Genomic DNA, 14,873 nt, shown 5'->3' with positions numbered 1-14,873 from the left:
AGAAAGCCCTTAATTAAAGTTTATTGACAGTTTTAATGACTGGGCGCCGTCTACGCTCGCTATTAGAACCACTGTGATAAGCCACAGCGATATACAGCACTGACACATAAGACGAGAATAGGTTCGTTCAATCCAATAACAAATGTTGTTTACTCAACATGCGTTGTATTATTGTAGGTTAGCGAAATGCCAAGTCATAATCTATTCATTGAGGATGGTAAGCTGTAAATAGAAGACGCGAAGTGAATGTGGAAACCCAGTCTAGACAGATGCTTAGTCGTGTTTTGGAATAACATATTACGCTAAACTCTCAGAGAATAATGTAGTGTTAAACTGAAGTCGCTTCGGAGTCCGTGATCTTACAAGGGCAGCAGAAGGGTTCCTAAATTGGTGTCACTGAAAATCACTCCTATGTCGCCTTGACTAAACACAAGTGAAATACCCTCTCCATAATCAAGACATCGTTACCAAAAGCAGAGTCGGTTATACGATTCCGACTACAACGTAAGCATGTACATATATCTTGCATTTCATGACGTAAAATTAAACCCTAAAACCCTTATTTAATTGGTCCAGGAAGGTTGTTGTAAGGGACGTCATCAGATTGCGTAAAGCTGAGGTGAGTGAGTTTAGTTTTACGCCGCTTTAGCAATATTCCAGCAACATCACGGCAGGGAACACCAGAAATGGGCTTCACACGTTATAACCAAGTGGGAAATCGAACCCGGGTCTTCAGCGTGACGAGCAAACGCTTTAACCACTAGGCCACCTCATCATTCGTAAAGATGAGGTTATTATTGTTGTATAATTTATTAACTTGTCTTGATATCTTCAAATCATATTTTTAGAAAAGAAATCGTAAAATTATCGGAATCAATGCAATGTGTTACGCTATCTACATCGACGTAGAGCTGTCAGATCATTGGCAGTTTAGGCACTGGTTTCAATCGGTATAAACATGTACGGCGAGGTCCATATTATGAAAGCTTACGATGGTTGCCATACAAAAACATAACAGATGTTGGTCCTTTCGTAAACAGAATCACAATTTCCTCATCATGCTAATATACTGCTTACAATTGATAGGAGTATTCGGAAACTGGGACGTGACTGTGTGTGACTTGCTGCTTGGAGAAGTTTACAAATACAAATAGTATCCCATGTTGTCATGCAGCTTTTTTAAAGTAAACAAAATTAGCACACAATTGAACACGCCAGTTGCTTTGATCTCGGTAGTAACTGTTGAATGAAATAGCCTAGTATCCCTAATTTAATGGTGAGTTGTATATGATATAGTGGCATCGACCAACAGCCTCCAACAATAAGCCCAAAGGTGACCAAACAGTCCAATAAACCACACAAACAGGTCATTCGTTCAGATCATTTTCTGAGCTTTCTTGGATGGTTGATATCTGAATCACTTAGCTTGTCATATATCTTCCTTATTGGTTATTGACAGTCAGTCTGATGCCGGCTGAAGTGAATGTTCTGGTTTCACGACCCCTTTCAGGTTCCCTTTTTACGACATACGAGTGTGGTTATGATTACAGACAGAGCCCAGTTCGATGACAAGCTTTGGATTTCACTGTTTAGGGTTTCCTCGTCTTGGCCTGAGACTTATTAATTTGCACTTGATAACCGCAGCTGTCAATGATGAAGTGCATTTAATTTCATGGTACCAGTTTTATCTGGTTTTAGTGTTCAGACTTCATTGTAAGGTGATTAATTTGCTGGCTATGTAATTTCATGTTCGAAGCTAATTCTTCTGACGATCAATGACTCAATGACGAGTTAGTGATTTGGGCTTCACGATGTCAACGCGTGTCAACGTCATCACAGTGAAGAAAACGGTACACGCTGACCGGGTAAATCTAACTGTCACGACTAAAGGGAAAACGTGAACCTTCACTTTGGAGGGTTTACTTTTTATCACAAACTAAATCTATGATTTTTACTATGACACTATCAATTCCCTAAATAATACAGTAGATTTCACGAAAGGGCTCCACGTCTCCGTCAGTATGAAATTATTCCTATGTTCCCTGAATCTGTCTGGTTTGGAAATGCAGAGTTGCCTCCCTTAGGAACACATGTTTATGGAATCCTCAGTGAGTGAAATTCGTTTCACGCCGCTTAGCAATATTCAACCGATATCACGGCGGGAGACAGCAAAAGTGGGCTTCACATCTTCTACCCATATGGGGAATCGAACCCGAGCTTTCGGTGTAACGAGCGAATGATTTACCCACGAGGCTACCCAAACACCCCTATAGAATCTTGTGATCTTGATTTTGAATGAATGGCATGCTTTAAATCTACTTCACCTACTCTCACAAAGAACCGTTATCAAACTAAGAGTATCAATTTTCATGTATTATTGTTATAAACCTCAGCAATATGGCTTATAATAGCCCAAACCACTTCCGTTATCATTCAGATCAATTCGGATTATTCGGTTGCTCACATAGTATCTTGTGAAACAATGGAGTAGAAATATCTGGTATCAGTTTTACGCCACATCCTTTCTAAAGTAAGATGATAATCTTTCTTAAAGGCGTCTTAAAGGAAATAAGGTACATAACACGGTTTAATAACAGTCAGGGTTACGTAAATGGATGATGGGGTATGGTTTTACGCCGCTTTGAGAACAATTTTACAAAATTTCAAAGCGGATACAAGAAATGAGCTTCACATAAAGAACCCATGTAAAACAATGATATGTAAAGATCTAAACGGCACATTCCCGTGTCAGGGCAAGGATTTGTCTTCGTCAAAAGAGGCAATTAACGGGATCGGGTGGTCAGGCTCGCTGACTTGGTTCACATATATCATCATTTCCCAATTGCATAGATCGACGCTCATGATGTGGATCACTGGATTATCGGTTAAATTCTTGAGTGCGGCGTTAGACAACAAACAAACAAAGAAAAAAACAGCCACATCCTCGTGAGTTGGAGGGAAACGCCAAACACCGCATCATCACTCGTATTTCTATTCGCGGCGCAAAATGTATATGCTTATAAAAATCTATGCTGTGAGGTGTATTCAGATGATCTCGTAAACGGGGGCGGTGGGGTAGCCTAGTGGTTAAAACGTTCGCTTGTCTCTCCGAAGACACGGGTTCGATTCCCCACATGGGTACAATGTGTGAAGCTCATTTCCGGTGTCCCCCGTCGTGATATAGCTGGAATATTGCTAAAAGCGGCGTAAAACCAAACTCACTCACCCGTCTATTAATAATCGGGCCTGGACCAGTGATTGGTATCATGAGCATCGATATACGCTTCTGGGATATATGCACTCGTAAAACAACAGAATACAATATGGAATTTACCAAATGCTGGCCGGGACGTCTAATATTCGACTGAGGTGAGCCGAATGTCTGGTATACAAATAACCCCAATCTGCTATTTAAGCACCAATCAATAAACTCTCTTCGACCATTGCTACCATGAAGACTCATAACTGACCTCTCGGTACAAAATATGGCACCTCATAACTACTCAATAAACTCACTGCTGATGGTTTGACCAAGGACAATTGACCAGTGCATAAAGTCAATAAACATTAGCCGAGACCATTCCCAACAGGATGACAGGTATTTATACATTCTTTTGAGGGAGAGAGATGGCGATTGATTGTCGGTAAATCTGATTCCTCTCAAGTTAGTGTTGGAAGGCAGGGTGTGATAAAGTAAAGTGAAATCAATGGTACCAATTCGCTGTAGACTTTCAATTACCAAAGGGACTTACTCTCCCAGTTACCTTTTTGTAGGACAATTACTCTCTTGATTTACTTTCTCGTCATCAAGTCTGCTATAAAAACGTTATCTTCATGCCAGTGATTTGTGGGGTTTTAATCGGAATGGTTCCGAGGAGTTTCAGGCTAGATTAGGATCCCAACGTACTACTGCTCATCCACCGTCGTTGCGCAGAATATCAACAACTACTTTGTCTTGCAGAGGCTCCGTTATTTATAGCCTGTCTTAATATAGATGGAATATTATGTCAATTTACAAGTATATATTTATTAAAATGTCCAGTAAATATATCAAATGCGTGTCAATGTCAACTTGTGATGAAACTGTAAATAAAATGGTGTTATTTTACAAATTCTTTTTCTTTTTTTGCTGGGGGACCAAATCTCAAAGGGAACTAAAGTACAGGCGCACCTTTTGTTCTTGGGGATTATATCGCTTCACTGATCTGGAACCTTAGAACAATATCGGTAAGACCCGATTGGAATGGCTGTCAGACACCTGTTATATCCCGACTATATTCTTATATTCTTTATCCGTGCTCATCCAGATCCGTGCTCACCCTACCAAAACATTAATGAATATGTAAGGTGCTAGAGTGATGATCTTGTGAAGACTGGTTACTGGTATGTTTTACGTTGCGTCATTTGGCGGGGATTAATTCTGCTGAACATTAATACATTCAGACGATAGTCCTGTTGGAAATTTCTATTTTGTTAAAGTCCCGATACTTAGCTTACTTTTTCTCAAATTATATATTGTTTTCCCTCAAATATTTTTATTACAGTTAAGTAGGATCTTGCTTCTTCTTTTGATTGTGTGTACGGTTTATGAAGCTTTGCATAATATTTCAGCAATATTCCAACCTAAACCAAGCATTTGCTCATGATCATAATAATATCTTTTAAGAATGATAATTACCACTTACGTGAAAAACGACGATGGGGGTGAGCTAACCTACAGTATATTTGGCTTTCTTGCCAGATATCAAGCTCATCTCATCTTGTAATCAGAAAATATTGATATTTTTATGTGCGTCAATCTTTTCAGTTCAACAGATAGAATAGACATGCTATTCGTGACAGAAAGTTAAACGTTACATTTCTTAGGCATTTTCAAACTGATCATACTGACTGACTGAGTTTAGTTTTACGCCGCTTTTAGCAATATTCCAGCAACATCACGGCGGGGGACACCAGAAATGGGCTTCACACAATGTACCCATGTGGGGATTCGAACCCGGGTCTTCGGCGTGACGAGCCAACGCTTTAATCACTAGGCTACCCCACCGCCCCCCAAACTGATCATAACCTCAAAAAGACAGTGTCGTTGAGGCAGTGAGTGAGTTTAGTTTTACGCCGCACTCAGCAATATTCCAGCTTTATGGCGGCGGTCTGTACATAATCGAGTCTGGACCAGACTATCCAGTGATCAACAGCATGAGCATCGATCTGCGCAATTGGGAACCGATGACATGTGTCAACCAAGTCAGCGAGCCTGACCACTCGATCCCGTTAGTCGCCTCTTACGACAAGCATGGGTTACTGAAGATTCGTGGAGGCAGACTGGAGGTGGATAAACCATCATAATTTCCATTGCAGTGAAGTAACAAGTTATTTCACTTGAGCATCGATTCTGTATGTTTCAGATGAGCAGAGTGTTTGATCATTAAAAGCATAATAAAAATCTTTATCACATACCATGATGAAAGAGCAATGGCTGCCCAAGGGATCTTCCTATGACGTCGTTCGATTTTGTCAGCGCGTACCTCACCTTCAGGATATAGAATTATACAAGCACGCAACACTTGACATGATAATGTGTTAATCATCTACTACCAGGAGCAAAGGCGACAACAAGACGAAGACTTTCATGCACATAATACCATCACTGTTACGGACGTATTTTACCCTGAAGGTATTTTTGGTATTCAGATATTACCAAATGATCTGAAAATGTTAATATATTAGTGTCGGTATGGGCTCAGCCAGCTGGACTTCTTTCCAGATATAATCATGATCACTTGATTAATTGCCCCGTGGAGTGGGAAGTTTCTTTCAGTTTTCCCGTTTTAAAAACAAAGCTGACCGTGGTGTAAGATTGATTTTGCATTCAGGGCCTGTAATTTCCAACTCCACTATCAAGGGACTGGATTCAATAACTCTTAGATCCCTGATGATCGATATAAGTAATTTGCCCCACTCGTAACCAATGTTATACTGTCATTAATTAGGTTTCCCGGGCACATAACGATTATCTTTGTAGAAGATGTTCCCCTCAAACGTACTTATGAAACGGAGGCTCCCTAGGCCTCATTGACAATTCTGCTCCCTTATTGACAATTGCTGAATGGTAGTTTCAATGATAATCATTTATGTTTTGAAATACTCGATGTGTTCTATGCCAGGGGTTGATAAAGAGTATTGATAGTTCAAGCATTCGTTAACCCCTTGTCATTGTTAAGAATCTTTCATAAGGAAAATAGTGACTGAGTGAGTGAGTTGGGTTTTACGCCACTTTTAGCAATATTCCAGCAATATCACGGCAGGGGACACCACTTAATGGGTTTCAGACATTAAACCCATATTGGAAATCGAACCCGGGTGACGAGCGTGTGTGCTAATCACTAGGCTACCCCACCATTTTGGTATTCAGATATTACCAAATGATCTGAAAATGTTAATATATTAGTGTCGGTATTGGCTCAGCCAGCTGACTTCTTTCCAGATACATAATCAAGGATCAATTTGATTAATTGCCCCCGTGGAGGGGAAGTTTCTCTCAGTTTTCTCCCGTTTTAAAACAAAGCTGACCGTGGTGTAAGGCGACGGATTTTGCATTCAGAGCCTGTAATTTCCTAACTCCAATTATCAAGGGATTGATTCAATAACTCTTGTATCCCTGATGATCGATATAAAGTAATTTGGGCCCCCACCTGTAACCAATAATGTTATACTGGGTTTACATTTAGTTTCCCGGGCACATAACGATTATCTTTGTAGAAGATGTTCCCTCAAACGTAACTTCTAATGAAACGGAGGCTCCTAGGCCCTCATTGACAATTCCTCCTGCTCCCTTTATTGACAATTGCTGAATGGTAGTTTCAATGATAATCATTTATGTTTTGAAATACTCGATGTGTCTATGCCAGGGCTGATAAAGAGTATTGATAGTTCGCCATCTGCTATCCCTTGTCCTTCGCCCCAACCTTTCATAAGGAAAAATAGTGACTGGAGCGGAGTGAGTTGGGTTTTACGCCATTTTAGCAATATTCCAGCAATATCACGGCAGGTGGACACCACTCTAATGGGTTTCAGACATTAAACCCATATTGGAAATCGAAACTCGGGTGACGAGCGTGTGTGCTAATCACTAGGCTACCCCCACCGCCATACGAAAGGCCTGTTGTAACATTGATCGAGTCTTGCACCACAGAACATCCAATGACTTTGCCATAAGTAACGTCCAATGCTCTTTGAAGGCATTCCGACCTGCAAGCAAAGCACGAAGTTGTTACCAGTTATCATCCTGTATTCAAGCCGAAGGTCACCTTTATGGCAGGAGTCCCCAGTCTAAAGTGAGTGGTCCATACTCTTGATTATCAACAGACGGATGAATGTAGTTTTACGCCGCTTTTTAACAACTTCCTTCTAAAGCAATAACCACATAAGCCATCATTATTGCCCCACGTCAAAGACAGCAGAAGTGTCAGCTTTCTTCCATTTCCATTGGACAATCCTCTCTCCCTCTGTAAGAAATCTTGGTGTTTATTTGGACTCAAATTTGTCTATGAAAAGTCATATCAACCACCTATGCAAAATATGTCACTTCCATCTCCGAAATATTGGTTCCATACGCAACATCTTAACCATAGAAGCAACGGCCACCCTCGTTCGATCTCTAGTTCTATCACGATTGGACTACTGTAACAGTTTACTAATTGGTATCTCTGATGAACAATTACAGCGCCTCCAGAAAATACAGAATCAGGCTGCTCGCATCGTCACAAGGACAAAGCTATGTTCTCATATTACGCCAGCTCTCAATTCTCTTCACTGGCTCCGGATCCGCGAGAGGATTGAATTTAAACTGCTCTCCCTTGTTTATCAGTCTGTTTATAGCATTGGTCCAGCATACCTCCATGATTTGATAACACTGTACAAACCTGACAGATCTCTCCGCTCCAGCGATCAACTCTTGCTAGTTGTTCCTGTGTGCAAACTTAAAACCTTTGGTGCAAATTCATTTTCTCATGCTGCTGCCACTCTCTGGAACTCTCTACCATCGGATCTTAAAACCTCTCCATCACTCCGAGTCTTTAAGTCCAAGCTCAAAACTCACCTCTTCAAGAAATATCTATGACGTCAACTTTCCTGTACATAGAACCTGTATATATGTTATGCGCTTAGAGCATGTCCCTGGGTGATGTGGATGAGGCGCTATAAAAGTACTCTTATTATTATTATTATTATACTTTCACCGCCCTCAGCAATATTCCAGCAATAACCACACGGCTTTAACCCCGGTTACCCCACCGCCCCAAACAGACGGAGTCATATACAAGTTGTATATCCATAGAACTCTCCTCGTTGTTCATCACACCAACTTCTAAATGTCACTCAAACAAGGGAGTCATATAGCTGGAATAATGCTGATTCCGGTGTAAAACAATAAGCAAAACTTTATTTTAAGGCGTTATTCAGCAGCACCTCACGACACAGGAACTGAAGCATTTGAAGCTTTATCAAGGATTTTCAAGATATTGAACACAAGTTTTGAATCGTGTGTAAACAGATGTATAAGGACAACCTACTTAATTTCATTGTCAGAACCTATTCCACACGCACAGACGTCCACAGGGACATTCGTGTTTCAAGACTTTATTTATAGATTTAATTAAAATTATAATCCAATAATTTCAGCCTATAACCTATGTATGGTCCTGGTAAAATAATATCGATGAAATGCAAATGAACATTAGAAAATAACAAATCATCTTAATTGGCATGAACGTTATGCATTTGTCCATACCAACTCGTCGCCATAGTTTTAGACATTGGCACGTAGAAGAGGAAACGTTGTTAATTAGTGTTTTAATGACTGTTGTAACAAGGAGGTATGTACTATAAATAGAACAAATGAAGGGTATCGCGGAACACAGGGGTAGTCTCAAAACTTCATTATCACTGTTACTGTCACTGTCAACTGAAATAACGAAACGTGAAACATCGATTTCGGTCTCAACTATACTTCGTGGACAAAAAAGATAAAGCGATAAAACATTGTCTATAAGCACAATTAAGCAGAGATGACTTTCTATTCCGACTGTATTATTAGAATGTTTTAACTAATCACTAAATGGTGTTAACGAAAATGTGAACATATCCTGTAGCGTCTGTGGCAGATGTAGATGTCACAAACACATGGAAAGGCAAGGCAAATAATGTTCAAACATGGTATTATTAGTATGTTAATTCGTATTAAAGGCCATACGACCCATTGTACATATCCATTTAACATTCAAAGCAATTTAGCAGTAAGTTAAAGTTTACAGTTCCCCTCGTTGTTTAAACACATGGGAAATATATTTAGCTAAATTATTATTTGGGAGTTTCGAGAATTGAAGAGTGAATAAATAGATATGTAATGTCCATCATTTTGCTTTGGAATTAGTTCTTTTCTTATGTCCATAAACATGGTGCAGTTATATGATATATGACTCTCATCTTCGAGAGATAAACAGGTCGTACACACTATACCGATGTCATTTACGGTGCTCTGTCCTCTTCTTAGTTTCATCACTCCGGTCCAATGTTCACATTGCCATTTCGAAATTTAGTTGAGTCTTTCAATAGGTGATGTTACTACAGATAAATATTGTTCACACCCTAATAGAGATATAAAAGAGGAGTAAAATGTAAGAGAATCGCTGTCAAGATGTTCATGCCACATTTGAGCTGAGGTATCGAATAAACGTTGTTTCAAAATGTTTCGAAACAAACATAGGACATATGGTAAAAGATAGAATAGGGTACTGCATCAGACGTCGTTTTCGTCACTGATGCATGAACTTTGGAAATTACTTCCATAGAACTTCACTAAAGCCTTCATTGTTGTAATTCCGATCAAACAACGTTTTGAGCAAGATTTTGGATAAAAGTTTATGCTTGATTGTACATTAAAAGTTGTGAAATGTACACTTACCTTTATGAGTTGAACATGGATGTGGCAGGATACATATGTGAACATCCAAATAGGCGTATGACGCCTGTATATCAACTAACCATTAATGTGTTGTGCATGAGTCTGTAATTCTCATTCTGTGACCCGCTCCGTGGTACATATAGCTGTGATCAATGAAATGTCAATGTCACTTCTCTCATTACCCGTGGCTTTCAGCGAACGTTATAATCGAGGGAATGTGAAGTCTTACAAGTAAGTGTTACCATGTACTGAATAGCTTAAAGGGTCAATGCTGTTTTCTTCAGAAGTCGAGAAGGTTTCGAAAACAAACACGTACTGGCTACCGAACACTTATATTATTATTATCGCCATATTTTAGCAGTATCTACAAAACTACTCAGCCGTTCGTTAAATTAATGAGACAGAATTAATTATAATACTTAATTAGCTATTTACCGATGTGTCCAGCACGTTCACTGCCGCCGATCATGTTTTCATATAACGCGGCGGAAGGGAATCATGTCAGTATAAATGGATGTTTTCTCACAACTATCTGTAACAGTTATCGCCATTCCGAACTTCTCATGCCATTCGTGAAATAATACATACATTCATATCATACAGTAATCTCGAAAAATTGATTGTGACTATTCTTTTACAGTAGACTGAAATGGAATGAAACAATTTATGACTCGTGAACATGAACTTGCTATTATATAGGTGGGACATCCCCCCGATTAAGTTAAAAACATTTCATAGGATTCATTGAACTTTATCTTTATTTTTTCTCTATGTTACTTACCGTGGAGAATTTTCTTTTGTTGTCCTTTATTGTTGTCAGATACCGTGGGAAAAAAATACCGGAATTGTAATTGACCGGAAATGCGCACGTGTGATACTGATGTATTGGCGATAACTGTTCGCTAGTCAGTATAGACCTTTCTAGTGGTTATTTTCAGTTACATTCATAATGGTAATGTTACTATAATAATCATATTTTTCATAAAAATGGTTAGGCTTCTCGACAGCATACGACCAACGATTTAAAATTGAATCTGTAAGGTCATCAACATACAGATAAATGAACATTAACTGTCCAGTGCATTCGAACTCAGTGTTTACAAACAAACATGGTGTCGCCCTTGTGAATTGACGATCAAGTCAAAATTATCTAAAGGGAATATGGGAAACTAAGGGGATACTTGTTACCATTATCAAAACAATTGTGTATCAAAAGTCAGTGAAGTTAGTGTCTAAAAGAGACGTTACTGTGGCATTTTACAAGTTCAGGTAGTTTTGGATATATAAATTGCGAAACAATTGTGCGAGTACACCAGCCTACCACAACACAACGGTTTCCATTTCTGTGCTTGCTGACGTCTGCTGCTTGAGCCCTTTTCCCCAAGTAAAACATTTTGAATTGGACCAAATATGTCCGAATTGTTAACTGCTTTAACGTTGTCACTGTACGTACATCGTTAATACTTCGTAACGTTATGACTGACCAACGACAGACCACACAGACCAGCTGGATTCAAAACAAACACAGCGATTTATAGCCTGGGGTTAGAGTAGCTTCCCTTTGATAAGGGCAGTAACTCTTGCCGTCGGACCGCTATATATTGTTGAGAAAAGCAATTATAACGGTGTGTGCAGGAAATCGTTATTTTGACTAAGAAACAGATTTAAGATCAGAACAATATCGGCATGTCTCAGTAATCTACGTTTGTGAGAGATTAGAACGCTCAGGTAACTCGACAAGAGATTTAAAGCATAAAATGATATCATGGCAAGAAGGTTATAATCATGAATGTGCTTTGGGGTGGTTAATATCTGATATTAGGAATAAAACTGTGTCATTAGCTACCCAAAGTTTTAAAACCATTTGAAGCATTTATCGACATACAAAACTTGTATGTCATATCCTTAATGTTATCATGCAATTTAGACACAAGTGAAGGAATTCTGTCACTGCAGACACTAAATATCATATTTCTCTCACGTGGAAGACAATATTTGAATAGACTAAGCTGACTCACAGCTAACTCATCCAACTTGACAAAGCCTTTTTGTGACCAGTACTACATCATCAAAACATCAATCAACATTCCTAAATATTGTCAACACGTCTAGATATGTTTAGTAAGCTTGAACAAATATACGAAAATAGCGATTCTTGTAATATTAAATCTGGATACATGTATTTCACAAAAAACGGTTTGATGTAACTTTATGTCGTTTTACTGTTCAATCTCAACTAAACCTAAACCATGTCATGAAACGTGCATACACAAAGCAAGAAAGAATACAACAGAGATTACAGTATATGTTTTTGACCAAATGGTTGAGATAAGATTGATGTCAAACGGTGCATCTAGTGAGCCTGTTGGTTGATGCGGCAGCAATATTCAACCTGAACAATGGCGCCGGAAAATAATCTGAAAACAATCTAATGATAGAAATAACGTCCATGCCATTGGAAACGTGAACAATCGATGAGAACAGCTTACTCGGACCAATTCTATCCCTGAAATCCAATGGTGTTAGTGCATACACATACCATTCTGACATAACAGTATCTCATTACGTAACACCATGCAGCACAATAAATCACCATGTCATGTAACCGCCAGCGTGTCTCCCAGTACTCAATACGATCGGAAAACATACATTATTTACATTCAAGCTATGTTTACAACGAAGCTTGGACAATCGGTGTTAATGGTTATTTGAAAGCTGTTGTTATATTATAGCACTGATGGTGTGTCCACACGGATTCATTACTGGGTCTGTACATGTACGTATAACACTCGCAGTTAAGTCATATATGATTTATGGTACATTATGTGTGGGTAATTACGAATCTGATAAATGCTCTTAACAGTCTGCGATGTGGCGTGACATGGATACCACGTCGTCTGTGCAAGTCGGCATTACTGGTTGATCGATTGTTAGAATTCTTTATGAATTTCATGTAATTGATTGCAATATTGAAGCCATAAGGCGGTGGTCTGTAAATAATCAAGGCTGGACCAGACAATCCAGTGATGGACATCATGAGCATCGATCTACGCAATTGGGAACCGAGGTCATGTGTAAACCAAGCCAGCGAGCCTGACCACCCGATCCCGTTAGTCGTCTTTTACGACAAGCAAGGGTTGCTGAAGACCAATTCTAACCCGGATCTTCACTGGTTGTAATACAGCTGACAAACTGTGTCAGCAACTGGCGAACTGTAAACCACCCACCTACCCTGCCACTTCATTTGTTTGCTAGTTTCAATAAAATGAGCAATTGATATTGTTACGTATCCATTTACAAAACTCGGGTTTAATACAATGGTGTTTTGTTACCAGAATATTGCCTTTGACGCCAACCGGCACGGCAGAGGAGATTATGTTCATAATACGTTGAACATTTACAAGAAATGCCAAACAAACTTTGTCGGGTAATCTAGAGTGTGTTACCACTAATTATACCTGTTATAAATTCATTAGCGACCATCAAGTGAATGATGACCGATAACATGTGTGGTTTATACAAGGTTACAACAAGGGAGTATTAATTGCTGTATTGCGTGTTATCGGTTAACCTTTGATCATGATGTTCGAGGTAAAAAAATAAACAGATCAATGTTGGAATCATTAGGGCCTAACGACGTCAACACCAGACAGAAGCGTCTATGAAAACAAGTTCTGTTTTGAAAGATAATCGAGACTCATTATTCTTGACTCCTGTGGTTGTTCAGGAGATTACGTTGACCACATTTTCGAGAACTGGAACCAAAATTGGTATGCTTATGATATCGAGGTTAATTATTCATCATTATACAAATTTTAGTAGAGGTCTTCAAGTTGTAACTGACTAGGCAATGGATCAAAATTAAATATGTGTGAGAACGTTTTCACAACAATTGTCACGCAAGCATCAAGCCTGATTTTCTGCACACCATTCCTCATGACGTTATCGCCCGCTCTGATTAAGTCCGGGTAATTGGAACTGTTGTCAAAAAGGTCCAATTAAAAGAAACGAAATGACGGGGCGATGGTGGTCTGTAAATAATCAAGGCTGGACCAGACAATCCAGTGATGGACATCATGAGCATCGATCTACGCAATTGGGATAACCGAGGTCATGTGTAAACCAAGCCAGCGAGCCTGACCACCCGATCCCGTTAGTCGTCTTTTACGACAAGCAAGGGTTGCTGAAGACCAATTCTAACCCGGATCTTCACTGGTTGTAATACAGCTGACAAACTGTGTCAGCAACTGGCGAGAAACCACCCACCTACCCCTGCCCCTTCATTGTTTCAGTTTCAATAAAATGAGCAATTGATATCTTGCGTATTTTACCACTCGGGTTTAATACAATCTTTTGTTACCAGAATATTGCCTTTGGCGCCAAATGGAATCTGTTTTGAAAGATAATCGAGACTCATTATTCTTGACTCCTGTGGTTGTTCAGGAGATTACGTTACACATTTTCGAGAACTGGAACCAAAATTGGTATGCTTATGATACTTAATTATTCATCTTTTAGTAGAGGTTTCGTGTGATAATGGATCTTTATGTGTCGTTTTTCTGCAAGTCGAGATTTTCTGACACCATTCAGAGTTATCCCCCATTATTAAGTCCTTAATTGGAACTTAACCAAAGACGAAATGCTGGGAATTATGTTTTGTTACCGTTTCTTGCTAGAATGGTTGGTTCAGTATGTTATTGCAACTGTTTTTCAAGACTCAATGGACAGATTTTCAAAATATTCTTGTGCAAATATAGAAATATACATCTCAAAACCAGACAGGCAGGCGTCGGAACTAAAGGCAGGCAAATTCATATTATATATATTTATCCTATTGCTCCGTAACCGCCACTTCAAACACTGTGAGGCTGTAGTGGATACTACCATGTCGATGTGTGTTTAATGCAGTCAG

This window comes from Haliotis rubra, unplaced genomic scaffold (assembly GCF_003918875.1).
Source record: "Haliotis rubra isolate DU_JTF1 unplaced genomic scaffold, ASM391887v1 Scf122, whole genome shotgun sequence".
In the NCBI taxonomy this organism is placed as follows: domain Eukaryota; kingdom Metazoa; phylum Mollusca; class Gastropoda; order Lepetellida; family Haliotidae; genus Haliotis; species Haliotis rubra.
This window is presented reverse-complemented; position numbering follows the sequence as displayed.